The following is a 14,573-nucleotide window of genomic DNA, read 5'->3' as shown; positions in this document are numbered from 1 at the left end:
TAAGAAATGTTCAATAACACTTGATGTGTTGTTCTGGCTGCAGTATATGCACACACAAACTAATATAAATCTGGTGGTACCATACTTTGAAGACTCCCAAATGCACTCAATAACATTTTCAACTGGATCACTAAATGGACAGGAAGCCAGATTAAAGAGGCCGTAGCAGCTTTGATGAGATCATGTCGTTTCTTTACTGATGGTTTACAGCCACGGCATATTTTGAACAGCTTTTTGCAGTTTAAGTGAGAAATGATCAAAACCATCTGACAGAGAATTACAGTAAATCAACAGAGATGTAATGAAACCATGACTAACTCAGTAATGTGAATAAATGTTGAACTGAGCAGGAAAAAGCTCATTTTAACCATTGAGTAAAGCTCTCACACTTAAAGGCACTGCCACACAAATGTTGTTTCCAAATGATAAAATTAATCTATCATATAAGCCATTACATTTTATTCATGTTCAGGTTAAGTAGGTTTATTACCATCCATATTTGTAAATCCCTAAAGTAATTATGCAACACCTGAATTTAGATATAACCACAGGCAATGGCTTAGCAGCAATGGTCAAATATTTTTTTAAGGTTTTATATGAAAAGTAAATTAGAAGCAACCTAAAACGGAGCCTTGGGGAGCTGGTGGTTCTCCAAATGGATAAAAAAAAATCCTTTAGTTAGTAAAGTATGACTGCAATGATTTCTGGATTGCCTTCTTATTACCAGGACAGGAGATGAGACCTGACATAAGTTACATGGAATCTATAACATCAAAGGTTGACCAAAAGCATCGGAATAGATTGTATAAAGTCAACAGAATTTATCAATTCACCCAGCAGCATAAATTTTGAAAACTTTTCAGAGCAAAATTTATACTACTGGGTGAATTATATGTTGCGGTCACAACTATTTTAATATCCAAAATGAAATATTTGAAAAACAGTGCATTGCAATAGCTCACCATTAAGATAATAGATATGTCTGACACAAATTGCAGGCTTAAGCGTAATTTATGATTACTGTTAAACCACAATTTTTGCCTGTTAACATGTTAATTTTGCACCCTACCTAAATAGAAAATGAGTTCCTTGAGAACATAGATCCTTTTTTTCCTGCGGTATTAACTTGGTGTCATTGTTCATTCTACCAGCGGTCCGTGAGTAATTTTAGACAAACTAGGCAAATGTTTGTGAAAGGAATACAAATGATCATTATAAAATCCTAATGCTGTATTAAAACAGCCCTCAGTTAATTTCCACAGCAAAAACACTGAGCAGGTGAATTGAAACATTATGGAGACAAGAAATTTCTGTTGGGAAATTAGCAAAATGTTGAATTCCACCGTGACCCCAAGGAATATGTAATATTCAGCTGAAAAACCATAGTTTCCTATTTAATTATAAATGAATTCACAAGACTTGAAAAGACAGTCAATGTTGCTTCAAATGACTTTCTCCTTGCAGAAACAGGTGCTTGTTTTTGGTTTTGTGTATACTGGAGAAAGGAAGGGAAAATAAATTAATTAAAAAAAACCCATCTTCCATTGCTTTGAGCCAGAAACAAAAGGAACGTATATAATTGGGTGTTGGCTCAAAATAGCATATATCAGATTAAGGTAATTTAATTAAACTAATGGAGAGCCGGGACTTCACTACACACACCTGTCACTCTCGTTTTAATCACCTATACATATGAGTGATTCTGTTAGGGGCGGTGTACAATGGGTATAGTTCACACAATGCGATATTTTAAGCTATTAATCACTAAGCAGAAGAGTCTTAAGGGAGCTGGGAGCTAAAATGGTGAAGACAGTATAGGGGGAAAATATCAAGATGTTCATCTAAGATAAACTGCACAGCAGCAAGTAATTACTTCATGCAGGAGCCACAGGCAAAGAAGACAGCTGCCTATGTTTTTTTCTTAGTCCGTGCACATTCATTTGCAAATCTAAACCCCCTCGTAAGCCCTTGTTAAACAGTCACCACAAGAGTTTTACAAAGATAGTAATATAGTTTTTCTGTTTTTGTGCCAGCTCTCCTGCCAATTTTATTAGGAAACACATCCACTCCCTGTGAGCAAGTATTTGTTGACATAACTGTAAAATATCATCTGTATATCAACTGACTGTGGCAAGCAGCTCTAGTTTGAATGCCAGTGGTTTTTAACATGAGCTCTTATGTGGCTTAACTGTGAAAACTGCTACAGGAAACAACGTTTCCTGTAGCAGTTTAACTCTGTGTTTAACTGATGAGGATCAGTTAAACACAGAGAGGATTAGTAAACATCCTCTCTGTGTTTTTTTAGACCTTGGAAAAGCCTTATGAACTAGACCACAGCAAGGCGTTACAGGGAGGTCTTCTAGATATTTGCACAATGCTACGCACTCGCAAGCTAATTCTGGTCCCTACTGACATGACAGCATCACACAGTCGCTGCACATTTGTCAGCTACACATCTCCCCATTCCACCATCTCATATCCCAAAGGGGCTCTCTTGGATTGGAGTCTGGTGAGGGCGTTGTACAGCGGACTTTTTGTGCCTCTGCCTGCTGCTCATAAGACAGTCTGAACTTTGTGACAGGCAGAAGCTATTCTGCCTGATAGCTATTTCCTGCTGGAAATAGCTATCAGAAATCTGGCACACTGTGGTCTCTAAGGGATGAACATGGTGAGAGACAACATGTAGGTTCGGTGTGGAGTTCAGGCAATGATCCTGAGATGCTACAGTACTCTAGGTTTCATCCAGAACGGAGGAATGTTGCTATGTTGTTTGTACTAGATTCTGACTCCACTATCTGAATGTTGTGGCTTGATCCAGACTCATCAGAGGAGGTAATGTCTTTCCAATGTGGTATTGCCCAGTTTTGGTGAGGCCATGGTGTGCTGTTCTTAAGCAACAGGCATGATTACTGGTGTGTTTTTTCTCTGTAGCTCATCTGCTTCAAGGTTTTACGTCTTTTTTATTCAGAGATGATATTCTGAACAAGTTAGTTAAAGCACTGTTGTCTTTACATCATCTCAAACCAGACTATTCATTCTCCTCTGCCACTCACTAGACAGCTTTTTCTCTTTTTTTGTTTGATTCTCTATAAATGGTTAATTTAAAGATTACATTAGATCAGCAGTTTCTAAAGTACTCAGACCAGACTGTCTTGTAATATTCCTGTTCAAAGTAGTGTAAATCCCTCTTTTCCCTCATTTGATCCTTGCTTTAATCTTCAGTAAATCACCTTCCATATGTCCAGATGCCAGAATACATTATGGTGTCTGATTTCTATGCACAGGCAATTGAACGGGTGTACATTATGAAATAGCGTGTAATTGAATGCTTTATTGACTTGTAATGGGTTAAACAACTTTTGAAGGAAAACTACACAAATTTTATGAAACCTCACAGAAAACAAAAAATGAATCTCTTTCCGAAATACCCATTTCATTCCATAATGATGCAATTTACAAAATGCTTAACTGGCCCCTGGTATTCATCACCTTCCATTTGCAAAGATTAAAGCCATGACCCAAAGCAAGAGGATATTAGGAATACGGTTGGATATCATTCATGCATGCGCTGCACAATCAGAGCAGCAGATTAACGGCATCTGGCACCATTTAGCCCTTTAAAGAATGATGGAGATGAAAAATGAGAAGGAAAATGGAAACAGGAATGGTGAGAATAACAAGTCTAAAGAATGTTAAAGAGAGCAAAAATGCCAGGAGAGATCAGTCTTCTCCTTACTAGAAGAAAGAGGCATGACCACATGAAGAAGTTAAACATCGAGAAAAGCCAGGTCACTGTACTTTTCTCGATTACCTTTTCTGTTACCTGTACTGGTAACAGGAAGAAGGATGAAGAAGAAAGAGGACATTGTGAGAAGGAAGTAGTGATGAATGAAGCAAAAAGGAGCAGTGACTGATTAGTATTGAAAACCTATGTTGCTGTAAACGTGGATAAAAAAAAGGCAAATGGTGAAAACAGATTGAGGTGTCTGCCATGATGGAGTGGAGGCTGCGGCATGGCTTTAACACCACGACTCAGTGTTCCTCAGAAACCCACAGAAGAGAAAATACACTTGAGGAAGAGACAAATTTCCTGACCTTTCTGAAGCAGCCAGGCCTGAGAGCTGACTAATACCTCTCTCTGGGCATTACTGATGAATCCTAGTGGAAGTTTTATGTGAAAAATAACTGAATTTGACATAAAACGTCATGAATTTTTCTTGCTGCAAAGAAAGATATTTCAGTCATTTGAATGATAATGGCTGCTGCTTTGAGAGGCAAAATTGGAGGTTCATTAGATTTTTTCACTTTTGTTATTTTAAGGGTATACAACAAATCTACTTTAATGCACGTTACCTTCTTTGCTGCTATTATTATTATTATTATTATTATTATTATTATATATTAAAATTTATGTTGCTGACAATAAGTATCTTTTCCAGAGTATGTCCAGGTTTGCTACACATAGTAGTATATAGTTTTTACTCAGAAAGGCAATAAAGCCACATGTATGCGACAAATAGTTCCTCTACTAATCTATAATACTTTGAGTCAACAATTTATTCAACTATACAACTGAAAAACCATAAAAATAATTTATGGTTTGGGGGAACCTGCAAATGTTTTGTGAAACGCTGAATTACATTTGCCACATCTCGCAAAATGCTCGATGTGTACTTACGAGTCAGTTTTGAGAAATATAAAAGAACCACAGCAACCGAGAACACACCCATGTTGGAGATTTATTGATTTTTATTTCGAGATGGCCTGAACTACCACACATTAAATCAGTGTTTGACAGAAGATGTGGTTTTCATGACAGAGATCTGAAGAGAGTTCTTAACACACAAGGAAATAGTTCAACACACAGTTGTGGATCAATTCATTAGCAACCAACTGCAGTATTTTACACAGCTTTAGCAGGTATTATGTCATTCTGCGTTTTGTTTCCTCATCAAAATGTCCTCTTTCCACAGATTTGCCCCTCCTAAAACCATGTATGGCCATTGCAGGCTGGTTTCCAGTTCAAACTTTAAGTAGCACACTCTGCTCATATAACAGGGGAACTACGGCCAAAACGTCCCCTGGGCAGAGTGGAGATGTTGGAGAGACTGGAGATGTTTGCAACACTTTTTGCTTCAGCATACCTAATCTGAAACTGCTATACAAAATATCCAGATGTGTTTACCATTAATGGCACTCACTGAAAACCTTGTAAGTTATTGTGTTGTTTTTTTTTGTCAAGGATACCTAGACCTCCTTTGCACACCCCTGGGGTGTGTTGCTCACACTCTGGGGTGTGTTAACTTCTCAAGTTACAACTTTTGTGCTGAAAAAAAGAGAGAAAAGAATACATGCCAAATTGTAGGTTCTATTTTGCAATAAGTGTAGCTGAGAAACAGAACAACCCAGAAAAGTGTGTGTTCTTCTTTATGACGTACCACAACCAAAACACACTATCTGATGAACTTATGAACAAGGCTCATTGCTATCAATGCTCATTACATAATCTCTATAAAACAACAAACAAGTCTCTAGTTTATTACAAAATTGATGACTAATTTTTTTTAATTTCTTCTGTCTTGTGCATTGATGCCACTGATGAGGATCAGTTTTCTCTAAAACCAAACTGAATATCTGTTAATATGTTTGGGTTTATTGATGAAGGAATAAAGTCTCTGGGTGTCCATTTCTTCCTGGATTTCAGAGAATTGGTAAAGTTATGATAGTGGCCTGTAATTTAGACAACAGATCTTTGTCACCAGCTTTAACTATTATAGTAACTTTCATTTGAAATGAAAACCTTTCTGTTGTGACGGATGCTGTATATAGGTCAACAGAGCCACTTTGGCATCTGCAGCTTTCTTCACTAAAGCCATGATTTTTGAAGTTAATAAAATGAAAAGAAAGGGTTCCACATATTTAAATACATAAGGACCACTGTTTAGCTAACTATATTATCATTGTGCTTTGAAATTAAAATGCACCACATTTTGCTTGAGAAGCTACAATTTCCACTGACATTATCCATTTGATTCCAGTTGTACTTATAGAAGAAGTACTAAATAAAATTTAGCTTTGGTCAAAAAAACAAAAACAAAAAACAAACAAAAAAAAACAACTTTCTTACTGCTAAATCAGTTTTCTCTCAATAAAATTGGAACACACCAGGGGAGTGAATGGCTAAATAATGAAGGAATCATAAGACTTCTATCTGTCCCTAAATAGTGGAACTGAAGGTGTTATAACTCTCCCTCTGTTACAGTCATCCTCTGTGTCCCCTATGGTAACATATATTGAGAGAGAAACACAGAACGACTTTGCAAGTTGCAGAAACTCCACAGGTACGGTCCTTTGACCAAAAAACGTAACTCTTTCTTATTTACGTGACTCTTCTCGTTTTTCAAACCTTTGCATGATCTCCCTAACAAAGAATGCTTACACTTCAATTTGCACTGCTAACCAAGTAGTGGCTTTTATGAGGCAATCAATATGTGCGCATTCAGAGGACAAGCATCCATATTCATGTGTATGCAATAAAGCATCAGTCTCTCAAAATTGACATTGTTGGTGAAACATAGTGAGACATGAGAAAACACAGCAAGATGTGTGTGTGGCTGAAAAAAACTGAACTTTTCTTCATTTACATAGAGAAAACAGCAGCACGCAATGATGTTCAGAAAAGGATAAATACTCATCTTTAACTGACAAAGCATCACAAATTAGTATGTAAAAGTTGTACAATAATATATTTTCAGCTTAATCAATTCTCTTTATCTTCCAGGTAATCGATTAAATGGATGAATTACTAAACTCCCATTTACAGTCAGTAGTGTTGTACTAAAAATATACATTGTTTTACTGATTAAGAATAATTTCCAACAAGTTACCAAAAGCCATCATGTTACCAAGACATTTTCTTCTGCTGTATTTTAGGGGCAAGGCTCGTGAAAAAAGGGCAGCAAGGGACTGACGCAAAACTAGTGAGTTGCTAAACTCAGTAAATGTGTTATAGGGTTCAAAAGACAGACAAGATGGAGCTGATGCCACACCTCAGGGCCTCAGTCTGTTCCTCCACACAAGAATGTGTTTTGCTCTTTGCCCTTTCTTGTCCATCTGTAGACTGTTTCCTTTTTCAATGCTGTGAAGTCATTAAATCTGACTTGTTTTGTTTTTGTTTCCTTCTTCTGTACTTTGCGGCACGTCTCTCTAATGTGGTGCCAGACACACCTAAAAACTGTCAAATTTTTTGTGATGTGATTGACCTCACTTTGTTTCATAACTAATAAGAAAGCATGTATTTTCTCTCAGAGTTTATGATTGATGTTTCATTCTGTCTGGATTTGATGAGTTTAAGTATTTGTAAACATTTCTTTATACTTCTCTGTGTTTTGTATTGTAGTAACATTGCGTCTAAAAGGATCATCATACCTGATAACTCGGGCTCGTCTGGTTAAGCATCATTCCATGCTTTTTATAGTTTGTGGTGCTTTAATGATTCATAATGACAATGTTGGTTGTGTCAATAAAATGTAGGGCTATGGTACATTATCAGGCAACAGCCCATTGTTTCTCAAGGTACTGGGAGATTTCAGCAATGCAAAGATTGTTTCTTTTTCCTCGACTCCTTAGACCAGACATATGGACAATGTCTTTTTGTAGAAGTTTAACACAACCTACATTTAGTAGAAATTCCTGCAGTTCCTTTGATATTACAAAGAGCCTGTTACCAGCCTTCCTGACAACTTTAAATTTTATATTTTAAATTAAAAAAAAAAAAAAAATCACACAGGTATTTAGTGTTACATCATTGCTATCCACTATATTCTTCAGGACTTGATGATGAAGGCGTCATGATGGTGTTCACATTTCGAACCCACATGCAAGAACACAATCAGAAGAGTCAGAGTAAATGAACAATAATAATGAGTTTAATGATTCATGGGGAAGGGGGAAGGGAATGAGTACTGGAGCGGATGACCGGTCGTCTTACTGTCAACGAGTAAGCGTCTCTGCGTCCCGAAGGGGAATCCACTGGAGACGGACCGAAGACTGGGGAAGGTGAACACACGAGGGGTGGCGTCCGACCGGTAACACCGGCAGCGTCGAGGGAGGACACATGAGGAAGGTAACTCACAGACAGCGAGGATCAAGAGCTCTCTCTGAGCCCAGGGCTGACGGCACACACAGGAGCAGCGAGGAGGCAACAGGATAACCTGGTAAGGAGGAAGGAATTAATAACGAGCAGATCACAGAGGGCCTTTCTCTGGAACGATAGTTACCAAGGTAAGCTAACACTCAGGCGATGAGAAGTTGTTCAGCCACTGCTTATATCTGTAATCCACGCCCTCCAAACAAGCTACAGGTGTGGCCACGGGGTTACCCCTGCAGCTTCTCAGGGGCTCGCATCTGGCGACATTTAGTGGATGCCCAGAAGAATGATGGTGCTCCAACAAAAATAAAACTCAAACCAAAAACAAAGAAAAAACACATATCCTGACAGAAGGTCTTCACTGCACCCTGACGTAAGTGGGACGTTTTCTGTTCTTCTTCTGAGCAATACATTTGAACTCTTTCTGATTTCTCTCTGCAAACTGTAGCTTTACCTCAAGACTGAAAATGAGAAAATGTAAGGAAAATCTTATTTGGACATTTAAAAAAGAAAAAAAAAAGAAAAATCTAATTTACTGAAATTAGATTTTAAGCATTTGGTCTTCTACTTAAGAAGACCAAATGCTAAAACTGAATTACAAGCTGATTCAATAAAGCTCAGTTTAATATTGCGTGCACCTACAGCCACTGATTATTTATATGCACCTTGAATTAATTTGTTTGGGTTTTGAATTATACAGAATACATTTTACCTTCAAATTGAAAAAAAAGAAAAAAATCATTGTAATTATCTGACATATTTTATTTGTCTCTTTTTTTGTTTTTACAATAACATGGCATTTAGAAAGTGCTAAGCTTTTTCCCATGTAAGAAGGTAAAGACTGACTAAGCCAAACAGAAATGTGACACAACTATTTTCAAAAAGTGAAAAATATGTTTATATTTTGACATGCATGTTTTGTAAATTTGAAATTGGTGCAACTTCACAGGTCAAAGTCCAAAGTAATTTATATTTTACCATTCTTAACAGCTTTCTTGTCAATTAGCATTACAGTGCAAGGAACACAGAGAGACAATATGTTTAAGAAAAACAAAAATAAATCCTTGCTGATGCCCTTCTCTGTATCTTACATAAAAGCTCAGCCTTTACAGCTGAATCTAATTTCGCATCAGTTGCCAGAGGAAAAGAAAAGTGACTTTTGAAAAGCAGTTCAGTGACTAACCTGAAATCTGCATTCAGATCTATGGGAAATACATCTGTAAATAGGCTCAGAAATGGTGCTCTTGGCACACATTTGATGAACATGATGCTCATATTTTAGTTGGGCATCTTAGAAAAAACAGAACGGTAGAAGTGAAAAGATAATTCCTGCTCCGGGGACTGAAAATGTCAATACAGGACATGATTGGATTGTGTCAGCAAGAAGAGTCCATCAGCATTGACATAGAAAAGGGATATTAGAGCGAGCGGTGCTACACTGCTTGAATGCTCCGTTGTGAAACACTACACTTTCCAGATTTTAGCACGTTATAAACAATACTTTCTGTCTTCAGAGAACTGAAAAAGAGATGTAATGACCAGAGATCATATAAATATTACCATCATTGGAAGTATCATAACTGTTAAGTAGTTTTGGATTATTATATCTGGGATTAAAATGCTCACAATATGAATAATATACCACTCCATTTGCCTCTAAAGACTACCCTGCCTTGCGTAAGAATGCACACTCATTCTTACATTTCCATTTTCATTTTTTAAAAGCATTAGATTAACCAGATAGCACAGTTATCTAGAAGCAGCCTCTCTTTGTAGAACCAACTTCCTCAATCATCTTCACACATCTAGAGACATCTGAAGCTTGTCAAATAAGGCCACAGAATGTAACTGGGTCATTCGAACACATGTGATCACCCCAGTGTGTTTAAGGTTGAAATGCAACTGAACGGCAGCCCTTCACCCCATTCTCAACTCTCTGCAGCCTTGATGTACATATCCATCCACTAAATACAAAAAATAATCCCCACAGCAGAATAACACCTTCAAATTTGCTTTATCCCCACATGGCTGGTGGCTAACTGCAACCAAGAATGGCTTCTTGTTCTTTCAACAACAGCTTACTTCTTACCTGTTGACGTTCCACTTCTATTAAGGTCAGATTCAGGGAATCCACCTTAAAGTTCTGCAGTTTGTTCATCGACCTCCTAAGTTGTGGTTCTCTGCAGCTTGTACAGAATTATCATCAACCACTTTAATGCTTCACTAACACTGGTAATTCACAAAGGTTCCCTAAACAAATCCCTTGAGGCCAGAACAGATGTATTTGATTAAATTACTCATATGTCACATTTATTGATAAGGTGACTTCATTTGGTGCACTAGTTTAGAGTGATGTGAAAATGTGTTTGTCCCCCTTCCTGATTTTCTATTTTTTTTGTATTTGTTACACTTGCCATCCATCTATGAATTTTTTCACCCTTAAAAATAAACATCTTGATGTAAAAATGTAATTTTGTGGTTACTTGTCTTATCTTTCACAAACATTTAAATTAGTTTCATGCTCTGAAGCACATACATGAAAAAGATGCAAAAGAAATAGGAAATCAGAAAGTATACTTTCTGTGTGTTTGCCTATAGGCAAACACTTTTTCACTCCATTAGAGTAAAGATTGCAAAAAAGTGTTTTTTTTATTTTACTTTTTTTAAGTTTTAAAGCAATTACTTTCAATTTGATTTTATATACTACTGTATGTTTGTTTCTGACATAAAATTCAATACACTGAAATGTATTAAAGTGTGCTAACAGTGAAAGGCAGTGTAAAAAATAAAATGAACCCCTCTAATTCTGCTGCTGCTGCTCCCTTGTAGAACTCAAACCCAAACATAAATCGTCATCAAATGCATTATTAATAAAACAAACCAAAAAAATATGACATCCAAAGCCATATATTTAATGGAACTTTGACACAAATCTTCTGCAGTCAATGCTATGCAAAGTAGGAAAGTGCACCCTTTAATTTCAGCTCTGTAATGCTTTCAGACAGATGGCAGAACTGAGCCAACACTCAAGGACTCTGTAAAGAGGATGAAGCTGCATTGAGCCAAAAAGCTATTTATAAATATAATTTGACAGTGATGCTCCACAATGCAGGAGAACTGTTGGACATCCAACCTGCCAGGGCGGCGATAAACAAATCCAACCCTCTTTAGCACTTTAAAGAGCTCTAGGCGTGTGGTAGTGTTTGTTTGGCATTTTGGCCGCTAGCCACGCGGAGAGCAGTTCCAGTGGAAGAAAGGCATTGTTATATAATGGACACAGGCTGCAAGAATGCTAACAATTGAGATAGGAAAGGAGTGACACGCGACATGGTGTCTAAATCCTTACAGATATCAGCTGCGGTTTTAAAGCAGTATATCTGAAATGATCTACTAGCTAAGCAAATGTGCTGTGCTTCAAAGGTCTTTGACCCCCCTGTGAAAGATTGCAGTGCAGGAGGGTAAAACTGCTGAAAAGGAAGATATTTCTGGACCAGCCAAAATAGTGTTAAAAGCCAAAAAAAAATAAATAAAAACTCAAACAAGAAGAAAAATGTGCAGTAATGAAATGTATATTTTATAATTATGTCACTGTCATTCACACACACTATTTCAGCATTGCATTTTATCTGACAGAGAAAAAAAATAACATTCACATTGTCGTGTGAACTGAGAGGATACTGTAAGGCGAATAGCCTTTAGGAAACAGTTCAGATTTAGTCTCTTTCTGACCTGGTACAAGAAAACAAATGCTCCTTGAATTCATTCAAAATGAAATGTCAACATTTTCTTTTTCCTCCCATGTCTAAGGAGACCGTCAGCTAAAACGACCTTAACCACAGACCTTGGAAGCATATTTATCTGTCATTAATAAACATAGAGTGTCCAGGCCAGCTAATATTTCAGATAAAAACATATTTCTTCACATTCAAGAGGCACCCTTAATAATCTATCCTGAAATAACTCCAATATAAATAATAAATGTTTTATTGTCAAATGTTACGTTTTTTTTTTTTTTTCTTTCTACACTTACGGCTCTATCTGCAGCACATTTTCAACCATTTTCAAATTGTTTTACTTCATTAGTTTTTGTGAAGAAAGATTCTGACCAGAACTCCTGCCATTTCTATGCTGGCCACCATTTGAAAAGCTACAATGTTAAAAACATCAAACTAATACTGGAAAATATCAACACCATCTCAATCTAAATCTGCGTGAAATTAGAATCTAAAATCAAGGACACCTCTTTGCATAAGCGAATTACACTATGATTACCTTTTTTTAATTTTCTCATTAGGTATTCATGAAATATATATACGTAGATAAAAAAAACTAAGAAAGTGATGAGCACAATATGCTTCCCTCTTCAAAACGAGTTGAAATGGTGACGACTTGCTGTGCTGACCTAGAGCCTTACTGCGCTGAGTGAACGTCAGCATTTCTTTTTGTCTAATTTGAATCTGACTTATCAGGTGCTGCTGTCCGTGGTACTAATTAAAACATTAAATATTTATAAATGCAGTAGAACTGTCTCCCAATAAAACCACAGGTTTATTAGCTTTTAATCAGAAATGTGCTAAACATTTGAGATAAAGACGTTATTTCAGTTCAAAATTATAAGACACATACTTGTAGGAATGTAGCTGCAGTTTTGGTCTGATTTTATTATTTTATAAAAATCAAAGCACAGCTTAGCACGCAATTTTATTTGTTAGCTGTATTTCGCCATAAACGATCAAATGTATATTATGCACTTTGATGTATCACAAGTTTAATGCAACCTGGTGTGATAGCAGGTGAGAACTGGTGGGATAAAACCCCAAAAACTTGAAGGTAGACACCTGCCAGTAGTTGAATTATTTACAGCTCACACTTGCATAACACATAAAGAGTATCCTACAAATTATAACCAAGTCAAAACTACCCTGGCATACATTTCCCTGAATTTTTAGGTCAATTATTTTCTATCTACTTGGTCTGCAGAATGTTCTCAGCAGCATTAATGGGATGTGGGTCACACTTTGTTAAAAAGAAAAAGTGCCTGCTGTATTTAGCCGAGCTTTATGAATGAGTGCCCAAGTCTGCATCTTAGTGAATGTCACTGACTGTGTGTGATCCCATTAATTAAGAAACTAAAGGAAAAGCAGAACCTCGGTTAGTAAAAGAGAAATACATTTTCCATTTTGGGAAGATTTTAATTCGTATGCATCCTGTTGAGATGGCCTCACATCAGTTACAGTCTCACCCTAAAGTGTTCATTTGCATAAACTACCCATGACAGCAAGCTAAATGTATGTTATTAATGAATGGAGGAACAAACTGTGGACAACACAGTTATGCATTTTCCATCTGTTAGGAAAGCACCCTCTCTATAGAACTGCAAACTATTGGATACAAACAGATTTGATCTCCTTTTAAAATCATCCATGAGTGCCATTAAACAAAGGTATAAAAGTCTATATATAATGTAAGTTTTATACCTTACACCCAAATATTCTCTAGACAGCCGGTGTGCAAAGGTTTACATGATGATTTAATTCTCTTTGGTCACTGTCTTCAGCTCATGTGTTTGATTTTAAAACAATAATAATACATTTTATAAACTGAAACCAGTAACTTCCTTATTCAAGTTACAGAAAAAGGCTTTCGGATGTGAGAGTAAAAGCAGCATCAGAAACCTGATGGGTCCGAGAAAGAGCATAAAAGTAATGCACATAATGCGCCTTCGAGATGAATCATATTATCTGCCTCCAAAGATCATTAACACTATCTCATCTTTCATAATCTAATATAACCCACCCATTTGACAAAATATGATCATTTCCCAGATGATTAAATGTTGCATTGTCAAAAGTTATTTCCTGATTTCCTCATTTCAGATAATAAATATTTAACCTGAGTGTTTAGATGTAATAAATGCTCTTCTCATGCACTCAAACCCAGTCAACCAGATTTTCGCATTTCCAGACGGTGCAAATTTGATTATCAAGCTCCTTTAAAGGCGACAGGTGGAAGCTTTCTTTTTTTAAAACCTCTGATAACTGCAATCTGCCTTCACTGTAGTTAAAATATGTGTTGTCATCACACCAAAATCTCATCAAGATCTTTCCAGATCTATTGCTTATAAACCTGCCGAGTGCATCCAAAAAATATACTCATGTGACCCCCCCACCTAAAAGGCAGTCATTTTTTAAACGGTATCGCATTTAAACTACTGATAACGCAACCGGGATGGGCTACACCGGTCCATTAGGATCAGCTGTATGTTGGGAAAATGTGTTATCAGAGGGAGAGAAAAGGCACATCCTCTTTGATTGACAGGTGATCTCTGGCTGCCAAGAGCTGTGCAGAAGCACCACAGCAAAGAGTGATTAATGCCACAGATGGTGACAACAGAAGAAAAAGCAGCTCATGCATAGCATTATCC

General features: G+C 36.8%; 1 long non-coding RNA gene across 1 annotated transcript; it reads right to left on the bottom strand.

Annotated features, from left to right (window-relative positions):
* Positions 1-4,731: 4,731 nt before the first annotated feature.
* On the bottom strand, positions 4,732-8,531 carry LOC106920099 (uncharacterized). Its single transcript, XR_001418757.2, has 2 exons — positions 8,280-8,531; positions 4,732-8,213 (listed from the first exon to the last, which is right to left on the bottom strand). It is a non-coding gene; the product is annotated as an uncharacterized LOC106920099 (long non-coding RNA).
* Positions 8,532-14,573: the final 6,042 nt, after the last annotated feature.

This window comes from Poecilia mexicana, unplaced genomic scaffold, assembly GCF_051168715.1.
Source record: "Poecilia mexicana isolate PSO_F unplaced genomic scaffold, ASM5116871v1 scaffold_4, whole genome shotgun sequence".
Classification (NCBI taxonomy): domain Eukaryota; kingdom Metazoa; phylum Chordata; class Actinopteri; order Cyprinodontiformes; family Poeciliidae; genus Poecilia; species Poecilia mexicana.
Note: the sequence above shows the minus strand (reverse complement) of the source record. Positions and strands in the feature narration are given on the sequence as shown.